The sequence below is a fragment of the Anser cygnoides genome, chromosome 26 (genome assembly GCF_040182565.1).
Source record: "Anser cygnoides isolate HZ-2024a breed goose chromosome 26, Taihu_goose_T2T_genome, whole genome shotgun sequence".
NCBI classification, from domain to species: domain Eukaryota; kingdom Metazoa; phylum Chordata; class Aves; order Anseriformes; family Anatidae; genus Anser; species Anser cygnoides.
The window spans coordinates 1,563,219-1,576,919 of record NC_089898.1 but is presented as its reverse complement, the minus strand read 5'-3'; the positions used below and the strand labels follow the sequence as shown (position 1 = coordinate 1,576,919).

Genomic DNA, 13,701 nt, shown 5'->3' with positions numbered 1-13,701 from the left:
GTAAAGATGCAGAAGTGGGCCTCTAGGGCAACAGTTTCCTGTACTCTTGGGCATATTACTCTGACTCGTCTTCAAACATACCTTTGAAATAGGGTCAGTAAAATGTCCTTTTGTCTCGCTTGTTCCAGTTGTAAATTATTTGGGGGCAGAATCTATGTTCTAAAATATTAAATGCACAAGACCTACTCCAAAGATTTATGCTGGAGTCATTAAGTACTACTGAAATAGTATTGTTTAGCTTAAAAAGCAATAATTAAGCAGTTTTGTAAACCGAAGTTTGATTTGCGAATATAAGTCAATTTTGATAAACGTTTCATTAAGTCCTTACAATTTTTTTCTGAGGTGATATGCTCACCATTTTACAGATTAGAGAACTGAAATGCACAAAAATAGAGAAAAATTGTTGCAGGTATACACTGTTTATTATTTTGATACTCAGTATAGTGGGGGGCTGAGCAGGCTAGACTCAACAAAAGTCTGGAGCCTGAAGCACTGAGTCACATCTTCCACAGGCATTCTTATAATGATGCTCATCACTGATGTAGCCCATGCTGGTAATACCAAATTATTGAACAGAGATTGAAACTCACAGCGAACATGGTGGGGTATTGCTTTGCAGGTTTATGACCAGGGTAAGCGTCCTTTGTGGAACAATAAAAACAGGAAATACATTTAAGCAGTTTGAATTAAACTATCCAGAAATAAGGGGAATATATACTGATTCCTGTTGTCATTTGTGACTCAGTCTACGTCTTTGTACATCTCTGCTAAGTTTTACACTAAGTTCCATATATGCATATGTAGAAGAATAACCTGTCAGTCATTGTATTCAGTGCTTGATTATTCAAGAATTTTTAGTAAGAGCTGCTCTTCTGCTTTTCACAGTTGCTGATGCTGCCTTGCTAATCTGAATGTATTCAATACAATTAGAAAAACACTTCAGGAACTTGAATGGTCCCAGTCTGATTGCTTTATCACTGATATAGCTGATTGACCTATTTCCATGCAGCTTAAAACACCAGCTAGCAACCTTTTCTCCTGGATCAAGCTGACATGCACTTTACAGATGATCATTGTCTTCTCATTGCTGGGTTATGTATTCAGCAGGTCAGCTTTTTTCCATATTTAGCACTTCTCATTAAACACAATAGTACATCTCTTTCAGAGATGTTGCAAAACACTTCATGGAGAATATTTTCATCAGAACAGAATTCCTTTTCTACTTACTTATTGTCCAGAAAAAGACATTAAATACCTGAAATTATTAAGCATATTTCTGGTCACAAGAGAAAAGAGATTGATAATTTTCTTTGGCTTCTCTTATACAGATATCTTAGGAATTCTAGTGCAAAGTATTTTTTTTTAATTTATTTTTGGAATTACACACATGCTCTTTTGCATGCTCTTTTATTAATGTGTGGTCTAAAAAATTCAGAGTTCTGAGTGGACCTTATTTTGATAGTGTTTGGCAGGCCTGGAATCATGTACTGTCCTCATTTTATCTAAAGCAGAATAACACAAAAGTTAAAGAAGACTTTCACAAGGTCACAAGAGAAATTAGCTTTTCTGCATCAAGACTTATAGGTCTTACAGGACTATACTTCTTCCTTGAAGTAGTTTCTTGTCAAATAGAAGAACCTCAGGAACATTTTTAGGTATACACCTTTAAATTAGAAGAGTTGTTGAAGACAGTAGAAACAAGGGATATTAAGAAAACAGTTGGTTTCATCTACTGTAAATGTGCCTGTGGGTTGGTATAGCCACCAATGTGCTTTTTTTATTGTTATTATTCTTTCTTGTCTGCCTGCTTTCTTTTTCTCCATTGCTACAGCATGTCTTCATTGGCTAAATCAATCTTTCCTGTCCTTCTGTTTTTTATTAAAACCATTGTTGCCTTTTGTTGTATGTCCAGAATTGATCCCTTGTGATGAGGAAAGGTTGGGCGGAGGGAGGGCCATAAATAGAGTAAATCACAGCCAAAAGAGCGTGATATTTAACAGCTTGGGTTTGCAGCAGTAAAGGGCAAATTCGCAGGTGTCACATAGAGTGCTTTCATCGCCCAGAGGGGCAATTCCAACAAGGACTGCCTGCTGCAAAGTACAATGGTGTGAGGTGATTCGGGGGTCACCTGCACACAGTTCTCTTGATGGATTGCAGAAACTTTCTCTTGTACTGATCTTAGCTACATCCTCGCTGCCTGGGGTTTTCTGACAGGCCCTTTCTTCTGTCAGTAATGGACTCTTGCCTCCTGTTCAGTATCTTTTTCAAGGTAGTTACAGAAAATCCCCTGTGATCTATTGCATAGAGCTGGCAATCCAAAGAATTGTGCCCATGGTGTACTACTTTATTCTTTGCTCTCTCCAAAGCAGTTGACCCTTTTGCAACATTGGCAGTTGGATTAATGTACGCAATATGCACTTTGCAGATAATGCTATTGACTACATCTTCATGTACTGAGGGAAGGGAATCCAGGAGGGTAAATGGGATTTCTGGTGACTGGGAGGAATGTGATTAACTGCCTGATCTAATGCCCGCTGAAGTGAGCAGAATGATTCTGGCTAATTCCATTGGACGTTGAAGCAAAGCCCTTTTGGATTGGAACTCAAACCTCAAACAGTAAATTTTAGTAGCAGCAAAGCTGAAGGGACGAAAGGGGTAAACTTCACATGGTAGTTATAGCAGAGTAAAGCTGAAATACTGTATGAGGTCTTTCTAGCAGCGGTCATTGATAAGAATTGGACCACTGAATCTTTGCCAAGGCACCATAAGCAAACAAAAAAAAGAGTTTTAACATTAGAAAGCTTTTGTTCTTTAGTAACTGTGGACAAATAGTGCCCACACATGTGCACAATTTGGAAAACTTACAGGCAAAATGTTGGAACTGGAGTTCTTCCAAATTTAGATAATGTACACCAGAATTTAACCTCTTGGCTTAACAGACTGGGTAATAAATGGCATTTGTTTTTGTGCCAGCAATTTCAAGGAATTCCACATCCTCTGATACATGGCAGTAAGCACTTCTTTTTCCTGAAGTAAGAGAAATAATAGAGGCGTAAAGAGACACAGTACAACTGCTCTTCAGATATTTCATTTCTGTAAAACTGGTGCAGCTCAGAACTCTACACCAATTAAAAATAAGTGAATTACAAAGAAAAATCAGCTGCGAGAACATGGACTAATTGGACTGGAAGGGGAAAAATAATAAAGTGGATACATATTTTGAGAAGTGCTCACAATAAATAAAAAGGAGAGACACTTTGCAGCCTCTCCATTTTCGCTTTATATAGAGTGATGCTCAAGGCAGGGTGATTCATGTGATGAAATAGAGGATCTGAGCAGATAATAGTTTGCCAATTCCCTGAGCTGCTTGCAGGACACAGAAGGTTGTCCAATTAATCCCTCTTGTTTGGATTAATCATGCCAGCCTGTTCTATAGCAGAGGCAGCAACCAAACAAGAACAGAAGAGATGACTCCTAGGCAGAATTTCACTCAGGAAAGGACTTTGGACAAAATCTGTATCCTGAATTTGTGCAATAATATTAATAAAGAGAAATCCCTTTCCTATTCATGTCCAATCAATATCATATATGAATTTATACAAATCATATTGAATAAGCTCATAAATTCTGATCAAGTATAATAGTCACAAATTATCACCTCTTTTTATGTTGAGCTTTATGCAGCACCCCTGCTTACACCTTTAGTCCTGCAGACCTTTCATGGTTCCTTCTTCATCCTTTGCATCTTTCCCATAACTGTTTTTTTTTTTTTTTCCAACCTCTTTCATGCTGGTCCCTCTTCCTAAAGCACAACTGGTCTTTCTTGGATGTTACTCTTATTCTCTGCTCATAGATCCACTGAAGTCCTTTAAAATTCTCTCCATAATTTTAAGGAAAAGCTGTAGAAAAACACCATAAACTAACCCACAACTCCAACACAGATTCCAAGGTTTATGACCTGATGAAATGACCTTATTGAAATAAGCTCAGAGCACAATGGGCATAAAATACAAGTTTATGTTAATGGGTGGCTGTGGAAGTAAACACGTCAACAAAATAAATTTCTGTTTTACAAACATAGTTTTCCTTCAGGACAGAGATTGAAATAAAGAATTGTCCCTTCTACAATGGACACAATAGCATTGTTACCCCACATACATCTGTTCTGCATTATTCTGTTATTCATGCATCTTCTGAATACTTGGGAAGTATTCAGATACCACAAAAACAAGGCCAGAAGAAGACGACACAAGATAGGACTAGACAAGTTGTGTTTTTTTTTCTTTATGTATAATTTTTTTTCTTTATATATATATTTTCTTTTATATAAAAAAGTGTGGTTACTGCCATTTGTACCATTCTATACACATTTTATACAAATTGATCATTGTTCTGTTGTAAAATAGCTAGTTTTAGTGTATATGTGGAGGATATCCTACGGCATGGAAGCGCCCCCTGGAAATGAATGTATTCTTTAAAGGTGTCTCAGCCCCAGTCTTGCTTTAGCTGCATTAACTGCAAACACATGCAGGCTTCAGGAAACCGGAAGATTAAAAAGTCAGTGGAAATCTACACCCTACATCACTCTATTCGCAAACACATTTTGAAGATTAGAAAGAAATAGTTGCATAAATTGTAGTGAATAAGCTTTTTGCTTGGTTCTTTTCCCAATCTGCTATTTGTTGTGAGCGCGTGCACACACACAGATGCACATACTTAGATTAATATAACTACCTGAAGCAATACTGAGTTGCTAAATATTTTATGAGCCTGTGGAAGGTTAGTCATTATGCATGTTCCTCGGAGTGTCTCATTCACAGCCATTTACAGCTAATTGCAGCAGGACCCTGGAAGTTACACAGCTCTTTGCTGGAATAAAGTCTGATAAAACTTCCCTCAGAGTTTTATTTAGGGCCAAGGTCAACTATCCAGTATTTTTAGTTTTTAAATGAAGACTTCATATCTTTCTAAGAAATAGTTTAGCTCATACTATGCTTTTGAGCTAGAAACAGAAATGAATGAATGAAGATTTTATGACCTTTGTTATTCCTCACGTCCATCCAGATGATCCTGCTGCTGCCTTTCAACCTCAGAGTTTATGAGTCCATGAATCTTAATAAAAGGGCATTTTCAGCAGTATAGGGGACTTGAATTCCCACTTGCTCGAAGGCTGAATAATGTCTTAATTTTGTTCCCATTTCTTCATCTTAATATTTAAAATTCTGAAAAAAAAAATCGATTTTTTTTCACAAGATGTTGCTTGGTTAAGAAGCTGCTTGTACATTAAAAATATCCCAATGAAATATGCTTGAGCATCTTAATAATCATCTGCTGAAAAAAAAAGTTTTTATGTTTACACTGTTTAATGGAAATATTCATACAAATCAGTTCTGAAGCATTTGGTTTGTTTTCCAACTCCTGACACAGAAGTTGAAGGAGAGTTATTCCTTTTGAGTTGCCTGGGTCATCCTATTCTTCACGTAATATTAGCCTGAGTTTCAAAATAGCCGGTACCCTTCAGCTCCCTTTGTTTTGGCTTTCAGGACTCATGCCCCTGTGTTTTTGCTGTCAGCGTTAAGCACAGGACATTCACACCACACGTCAGCGTACAGAAGTGTAAAGCTGGCACAGGCTCAGAACCAGGTATGTGGTTTATAAATCAGCGGATAAAGTTAAGGTTACTGAGGCCTGTGTGGAAATGAAGGTGCTACAGAAACAAAAGCTCAAGGGCACTGCCTTCAGAAATAGGAAAGAAAAGTTTCCAGGGAGGTGCTCTAATTTATTTCAAGTGGCTTTCCCACATCTTCATCTCTCATTTCCATCCTTCCTTTCTTATGGGTGCTCAGAAGTTTGATTCACAGTATCTGTTCTTGCTGTATGTGGTCAGAAGACTTGAGGGGAGAGTCAAGAGAGGAATAACGTCCTGGCCAAGCAGGGACTGAATTTTCCCTCGGGGAGACTTGTCTTTTCTTTGGCACAGCTTGTATTGATAAGAGAGAGGTGCGATTCTCACATTTAATGAAATTCCTGTAACTTGAGGCATTCGTTTAACATCTGCTATGTAGCAAAGATGCATTGAAGGTTATTCTGTGCGCTATATTTGGTTAAGAGAACCTGTTAGCATCCTCCCTGTGTTGCAGAAAATCAGAAGCTGAAAATGGTCCCTGTGCCTGTGCAGAAAGCCAAAGCAGAGCACCTGACTGAAGCACGTCCTAGCACATGAACACCTATTGTCCAATCTTGTAAGCAGTCCCACTTCCAGCTGTCAAGGGGTTGGTGTCCTATAGAAATAAATCAAGGCTGGCAAACTGTAGTTTAGCAATAACAAGCACCCTGGGTTGGAGCTGCGTGATTGGCAACCATGATAAATTTCTGTAATTACTATTGACTCTAGGCAGACTTTAAGTGGTTTAACGTATCGCTAGAGCAGTGAAGTTTTGATTAGTTTAAAAAGATGTATTGCACATAACTTTCAAATGCTGGGAGATTTTTCTGGTGCTTTTTTAAGACAGGTTGCAGTATCCTGCTGAAGATAACATTGACAGGAGAGCTAGCAACTCCTGTTAATCCTTTTGCCAAGAAAATTCTCTGTATTAGTGACAGAAATGATTGCTCTTGCTGTGATCTTGCTAATCTGTCTGTAATTTTCCATCCACCACAATTACTCATCTCTCTTTTTTCTCTGTACATACGTTGTTATTGCGACTTTTGTACAGTAGCAGATGAGACAGGGCTGTGAAATGATGCCTAGCTGGGTTTTGCTTCTGGGCACTAAGGTTTTCAATGACAATGGGAGCTCAGTAAATACACACACTAACGTGCTGAGGTTAAGGTTGTGAAGGACCATTCTGGAGCTGTGTGTGTTATAATTTCCATTTTTCACACTATGATCACTGTAAGTGTAGGGTTTATTCTTCCCTCTAAGTTTCTTTCTCTATCCATCGTGCCTACTCACATGTCTAGCCGTAGCACTTCTCTCCACCCTTTTATTCTCCTTCTTCCCCTTCCCTCACAAATGATCACAAAGCACATGATCTCTCATATTTCTCTCATGTTCTTTCCCTGGACTATAAGGTTAAATCTGGTAGAAGGCATTCGGTCTGTCTGTGACAGACATGCATGGTGTTTTCAGTTCAATATGCAAAGCACTGAGTCATGTATATTCACTGCTGTTCTGCTCTTAATGGAATTTGAGGTGTTTATTAGAGTTAGGCTGAGCCTCATAGGGTACATTTTCACTACAGTTATCTTTAGGTTTGGCCTCACCTTTAGCCCACCTTTGCCATATATCCTCTTTTTCTCTTCTCTTCTCCATGTTCCTTCAGTCTTCAGCCATCATTCCACAGGTACCTTGCATCAGTCCATCTAGACCCATCATAGAATTTCATTGAAATGGTAAGGAAAGGGATTGTAACACTGCCATCCAAAAAAACCACAACCATTATTAGAAAGCAGCTGCTTGCTTGGTAACTTCAAGAAATTCAAGTTTGTGAAATGTAGTGCTGTGAACTATTAACATTCTACTCAACAGCTGTCTAGAGGATGTCAAGCACTGCTTATGTTTTGTACAGCTCTCAAGGATATGGGTAGATTTCAGAAAATTTCAGTGGAAAAGAAGGGTGTTACAAATGTATCGATGTAGAGGAAAGAAAAAATAATAAGTTTATGTAACCATAATATTTTCTGTAAGGAAGAAAAAAGAGACAAAAGACCAGGTACACTAGAAACGAAGTTAGATTTCGAAAAATGCTACTGAAATATAGATATTCCCAGACACTGTGTTGAAATTTTACTGACCCTTTAGAGTAATCTTATGTCATATCCCTTTTATGTCCCAGCCACTATGCTGTGCAGCAGTAAATTGAGTCCTGTTTCTGCAAGCTCTGATTGAAAGGGACATGCATTCTTTTAACTGCCCACCTCTGAATACCCGCAGCAGGAATAATATTAAATTAATCTTACAATCTTGGCATAATTAAAGTATAGAGCCTGCATAAATATTGCATTAGGCTTATTGATCTGGAAATTATTTGACCACAGCTAAGCCTTTTGAGTATGTCTACAACCAGTTTTTTGCTGTCCTAAGAGGAATATCTGAATTGTCATGTCATTGTTTTATCCGTTCTCTAAAAATGATTCAAACTAAGACAGAAGTCTCTATTTTCCATACCATAATTTCATTATTTGTACTCCTGTGAGGCTTACAGCTCAATGCTTCTAATACAGTCAAGTATATATTACGCAAAAGTTCTCATGTCGAACAGTTTGTAAGAGCAGTGAATTTTCCAGAAGGCAGTAAGAGATGGAAGCAGATGAGGAGAAAAGGCCAGTAGAAAGAAGAAAGGTGTTGTAGTCCCCATCTGAAAGATGAGCAAAATGCAAAGTGTTCAGATGAAGAAGATAATGAATTCTGCAAATTTATCTTAAGTGCATGAATGCTTGCTTAATTTTGAACATATTCTTTACTTCGATTTGAAGCAATAGCCACAGAATCTTTTTTCCCCTACATACGTAGTGTACTATGGTGACTGGGGCAGTAGTGAGTGAGATTGCCTTTCGTCCCCTACAGTTGGACGTTTACTTAAAACAACTGACATCTATGCCAGCCTGCAGTAGTAAACTCATTCTGAGTTTATTATGAAGAAAATGTGTGTTTTATTTCCCTGTGATGGTACAGTTGTAGATGTGTATGTGATATTTCCTAAATTCTTGTTTACGCTGCAGGTGTAAACACTGGAACTGAGCCTTGGTTCTCAACTGCCATTGTAGGAGCTATAAATGATCATAGTAGCAAGGATTTGTCATTAACAACGTATCTAGAACATACTTTGACCATAAATGTATGTCCATTTTGAGGATGTAGGCATGAAAAAATAAAGGAGCCTTAATGTAAACTTGAATCTGTTGCTTTACAGTATAGGACCGAATTACTTTTAAAAACACTAATTATTTTAAATAAAATGCACTTCATCTGGTATTTTCAAAAAGAAAAAAAAAAGTTTGGTCTTGTTGCTTGTGATCATCTGTCTGTACCTTTAGATTCCTGAAGGTGGCTGAAAATTGACTAAAAGTGCGTTATGCATATTCTCAAAGGCTAAAGACTTTTTCTGCTCGGTCTTGGCAACAGTCCTTACTGGAACCAGCTAGACAGGGGCAGGGAGAGCTAATTGGCAAGAGAGCAAGTGAATGACATAATTGGCTGCAGCATATCATTATCTTGGTGTACCAGCTATAATGAATGCCATTTACACAGGCCAGATGCAGCATCCCAACAATATGCTGGAGCAGAAAGAGTATTTTATCAGTGGTGCTCATTCCTGATGCGCAGCGTTGTCATCGCTGGGAGAAATGAGCTTTGCCAAAATGCATTAAACTCAGAAAATGCACATTCATGCAAAATGTAGCACAGGAAAGATAGTAAAATTAAAGGGACAACTCACTGTAGCCTTGCTCAGTAGATGAGATTTAAGAAGGCACTGTGCCTTTTTGCTGAAATTCCCGTACTGAGAGTCACAGTTCTGTTTCTGCCCCAAAGTACTGTACAATCTCAGGAAGTATCTGCCTCAGCTTGATTCTCTATAAATGGGAACAATGACAGTGATCCTTCATTATTAAGTAATCAAGCAGATATGGGTTACAGAAATGCTGTTGCTTTTGCAACTTTTATATCAGAGGTGGCACAAGCTTTTGAAATTGTTTTAAAATAGTTGTTTTCTGTAGTTTGTTGTGAATCTTAGTTTGACAAGATACGTTTTTTAAAATGCAGAGTCATTTAAGATAGAATCCTATTACACTTTCATGTATATATGTACATCCTAGATGAGACCTTCTCTTTTGAATCCAGAATAAAGATACAATAAATTCAGGGAACAAGAGTATTTCACACACCTCCAATTACAATCAGCTACAGAGAGAGACTTGAAGGTAACAAATTACCTGCACAATCTTTAACCCCAATTACCAACAACTTGTGCTCATCCATAATTGTCTTTCCTGAAAACTCTTTCTTCCTGAGAAAGTAAATGATGGATTAAAGTTGTGGCTGCCTGTGGACAGTTCCAAATTGATGTATTGTTTGAAGGTTCCATTTCCCTAAAATACAGGTATTAGCAATCTCTTCAGGCACTACATAATCCTCCTGAACTTCTCCCCCCTCATGAGTATACCCCAAGAAGAATGAAAGAACTGCCATACGGAACTTTCCGTACAAACTCTGCTTAAAACTCCCAGGAGGGAGTGACTGTGACAATGATCGGTTGTTGTTTATTAAATGGGCTGACCTGCACTAAATAGCATTTGAATGGTAGCCCTAAATTTGAAGTAATAAGGCTTGCAGTATTAACCAAGCCCTGATATTTTAAAGTCATGGGTTATAAACTTCATATGAGATTGTTTAAAGTGCCAAGTTTTGCTTTTTTTTCTGGCTTGTGGACTGTTCGGTAGTGCTCAGCCAGTGTTTTCAAATGCTTATCTGAAGTCATAAGGACTAGAAATACATTCCTCAGTGAGGAAAACCTGAAATGCATGTTCTGTCCAGGAACTGAGGACACAAAATCTCTCCGTCAGACTTTGCCAGATGCACCTGAAAAACAGTTGATATAAATGGCTCCATCTCAGGTTTGAAGTGGGAGGAGATAATACGATAACGTGCTCTGACGTTGTTTGACCATATGATGTGATAGGAAGGACACAGTGCCAGCTGGTGCTAGTGGGGAAAAAAAGATGAAAAAGGGGAAGAAGAGAGTTTTAGCCTGGTGGAACTCCTCAGTTTTGCCCTACCAGGTAAATCTGTGTGTAAGATAACCATAGTAGACATGCAGTCTGAGTAGAGATTTTATATATGTAATTTCATCTCATGAAATGATGATGGCTGCATTAAAGACATCCAGATGATCTATGGACGTATGGCTTCAGATATAATAAAACAGAAAATAGAGTGGAAGTATATGGATTTTAGCACAGATACAAAAGCAAGTGTTTTTGTGATTGATACCTCTCTTGCAGGCACTGAACTGAATTGCTAGTAGTTTAGCACTGAATGACCTCAGGCTACTTAGGAGGTAGCATTTAATATTGCTAATTTTCCTCTTCCAAACTGTTTGCAGAAATCCTGCAGTGTGAGGAGCGACTCATGTTTTCTAGTTTTTTTAATTGATTATATAAGTAGGCAATCAAAATAGACTGTCCATTCTTTCGTGTTTGATATTTTTGTTACGTCCTGCTTTATGGGCAGGGCGGTGTGGCTGGCAGATTACAGGAGAGAGAATCTCTGTATCTCCACCACCTCCATATCTCTCCCTCTCTCTTCCTGGAAGCTATTTTTCTTGATTTTATAGCATTCTTTATGATCCATTGAAAAGCCTCATGGTGCTCAGATTGGCAGTGCTGTTCTTCAGACCCATTGCTGCTGTTTGTGGCATGTAAAGTAACAGTGGGAGGTGATGGGTGGGAAGGAGAGGAAAGGAGGGGTGTATCTGAACCCTGCATTAGATATTTTTATCTGCGCATGTGCATAAAAATTCAAACTGAGGAATGACCTTGCAGATGATAAATATTACTTAAGCTGGTACAATGGAATTGGGAGACTCAGAATGGCACAGGAACATGAAAAGCACAGGATAATGGCACAAGAGCAGGCAAGTAGGAGAAACAAAGCTTCTGGCTCATTTAATCCAAATAGCATTAGTCTGCTTTGGAGAGCAGTGAAATCAGCAAAACCTCTTCCTTTATTCCTCACAATTGTGTGCTCAGCCACACAGTGTCTGAAAGCTTTTGTTTGAACTTTCAGAGAGAAAAATAACAAAATATTGTGCCAAATTCATTATGACTTAAATAAAATTCAGAAATGATAATCAGGAGAAACTCTGCCATTAACTGGGCAAACGCAAATATTGCTAGCTCAGTGCCTGGGAAATTTAGCCTCAGGTATTCTCCAAGAGTAGACAGATCTAATTGTGTTGAGTTTAGTTGCATTATGCTGACTTACAGCAGCAGGAGATCTGGTCCAAAATATGTATCCAACTAACTCATGGAAAAACCTGACAAAGTAATTAATTCCCAGTCTTTATAACCATCTTTTATTCTACTTTGTTCTGACCTCAGTGTTATGACAGATAGTGTTGGACTTGTTTGGAGCAGGCTTTTTATACCGGGCCTTTCAAGGGAGTTATGCTTTTGGGTGTTTAGTGAAAGGACAATAAAAAATCTTATATGTTACGGAAATGTCAGCATGCTAGTCCAGCCAAACCACTTTTTTTGCCCTGTGGTAGAATCGGCTGGATTTTTTCTGGATGGGAAAGAGAGACATTTCACAAGAAACAGAACCTATCATGGTCAGGAACTGGTCTGTATCAAGAAAAGCTGTAGAAACTTTTTTGTTCTTATCATTTGTTGTAATTCATTTGCCCTCTTACAGCGGGAAGACCAACAGGCATCTTCCTCTTGACAGGTACAGCACCTGCAGTGACGCCTTACAGTGCTGGTACTTTCCCAAAGCTTATTGGAAGTTGCGTAGCTTAGATGGAGGCTGGGGAGGGAAGGCAGAAGGTTGCTCAGATGTCTCACCTGTTTGGTTTTCACCCTGTAAAGAAGATTTTATTTCACAATAGCTCTTGTTTGTTTTAAAGATTCATTTGAAAATGAAAAACCCTGTATATGAGTACTTACAAGCAGAAAAAAATGTAAAATAGGGAAACGGATTTGGCCCAAAGAACTTCCAGCTTATTCCTACCACTTATTCTTTGTTTAAGACTAAAAATATATGTCTTTCAGCATACAGATTGTACTAACTGCTTTTATATATACAGAATAATAATGTTGAATGTCAATTGCTTATTTTGAACGCTGCAGGAATATGAATGTGATCACCTAATGGGAACAGATTGCCAGTCCACTTGTCAGAACAGAATAATGCTGGGTAAGGCCAAGTTTGCAAAGGAGTTCAGGAAATCTCCTTAAAACTCAAAGCAACATTAGTGGTGTTTTATCAGTTAATATAAAAGGTGTTTGCAGCTCAGTGAAGCCCAAACATTAAGATTATTGCACATTTTATTGGCCTTTCCTGAGCTCTGAAACTTGAAATTCATCTGCCTCTAACCTTTTCCACCCAAGTCAGTTTCATACATAAGTAAAGAGCGAGCTGAAATTACAGGGAGCTGTTACGGAATGAATTGACTTGCTTTCTTCTTTCAAAACTGATATTAAAATATATGAGGCGCAATTGTCAAACTAAGAAATTGCAGGGTGATTCATAGGGAATGAATGGCCAGCCTGCTAGTCTTTCTGCTCCCTTACATTACTGATTTTTAATACTCTTTGAAAAGGAAGACATTTTCTTACCATCCAAAACAAAATGGAAATGGGGAGGGGTTGAAGGGAAGGCACCATCTCTGCCCAGCTGCTGTGAACATATTGCAGATAATGCCAATCACCAGAGCATGTTGGCGATGTTAGATGTTTTAGTAAACAGCTTGTAAATGAAAACACAGAGGAATTGCATCTACTTTTCCCCTCTTCCCCCTCCTCCATATTTTATCCTTCCCCTTTTCTATAAGATACTTGTCAGGCAACACTGTGTTTGTCAGTGTCATAGCCCAGCATCCAGGAGCAAAATATAAACCAAAATTGATTTGTACATTCAAGGGTGAATTTTCACTTCAGTTTGCTGAGCTACAGCAGTGAAGCATGTCTATTTAATTTGCA

The 13,701-nt window shown here is 38.3% G+C and overlaps 1 protein-coding gene across 6 annotated transcripts in view; it reads left to right on the top strand.

Moving 5' to 3' along the window:
* Positions 1–13,701, top strand: part of UNC5D (unc-5 netrin receptor D) — a 220,653-nt gene that overhangs the window by 22,109 nt on the left and 184,843 nt on the right. The window contains exon 8 of one of the 6 annotated variants that reach the window (XM_066983336.1): positions 5,544–5,643. The exons of the other annotated variants lie outside the window; for them this stretch is intronic. The gene's annotated coding sequence lies outside the window, so the exon portion shown is untranslated. The remainder of the gene's footprint in view (positions 1–5,543; positions 5,644–13,701) is intronic. 6 annotated transcript variants of the gene reach the window in all.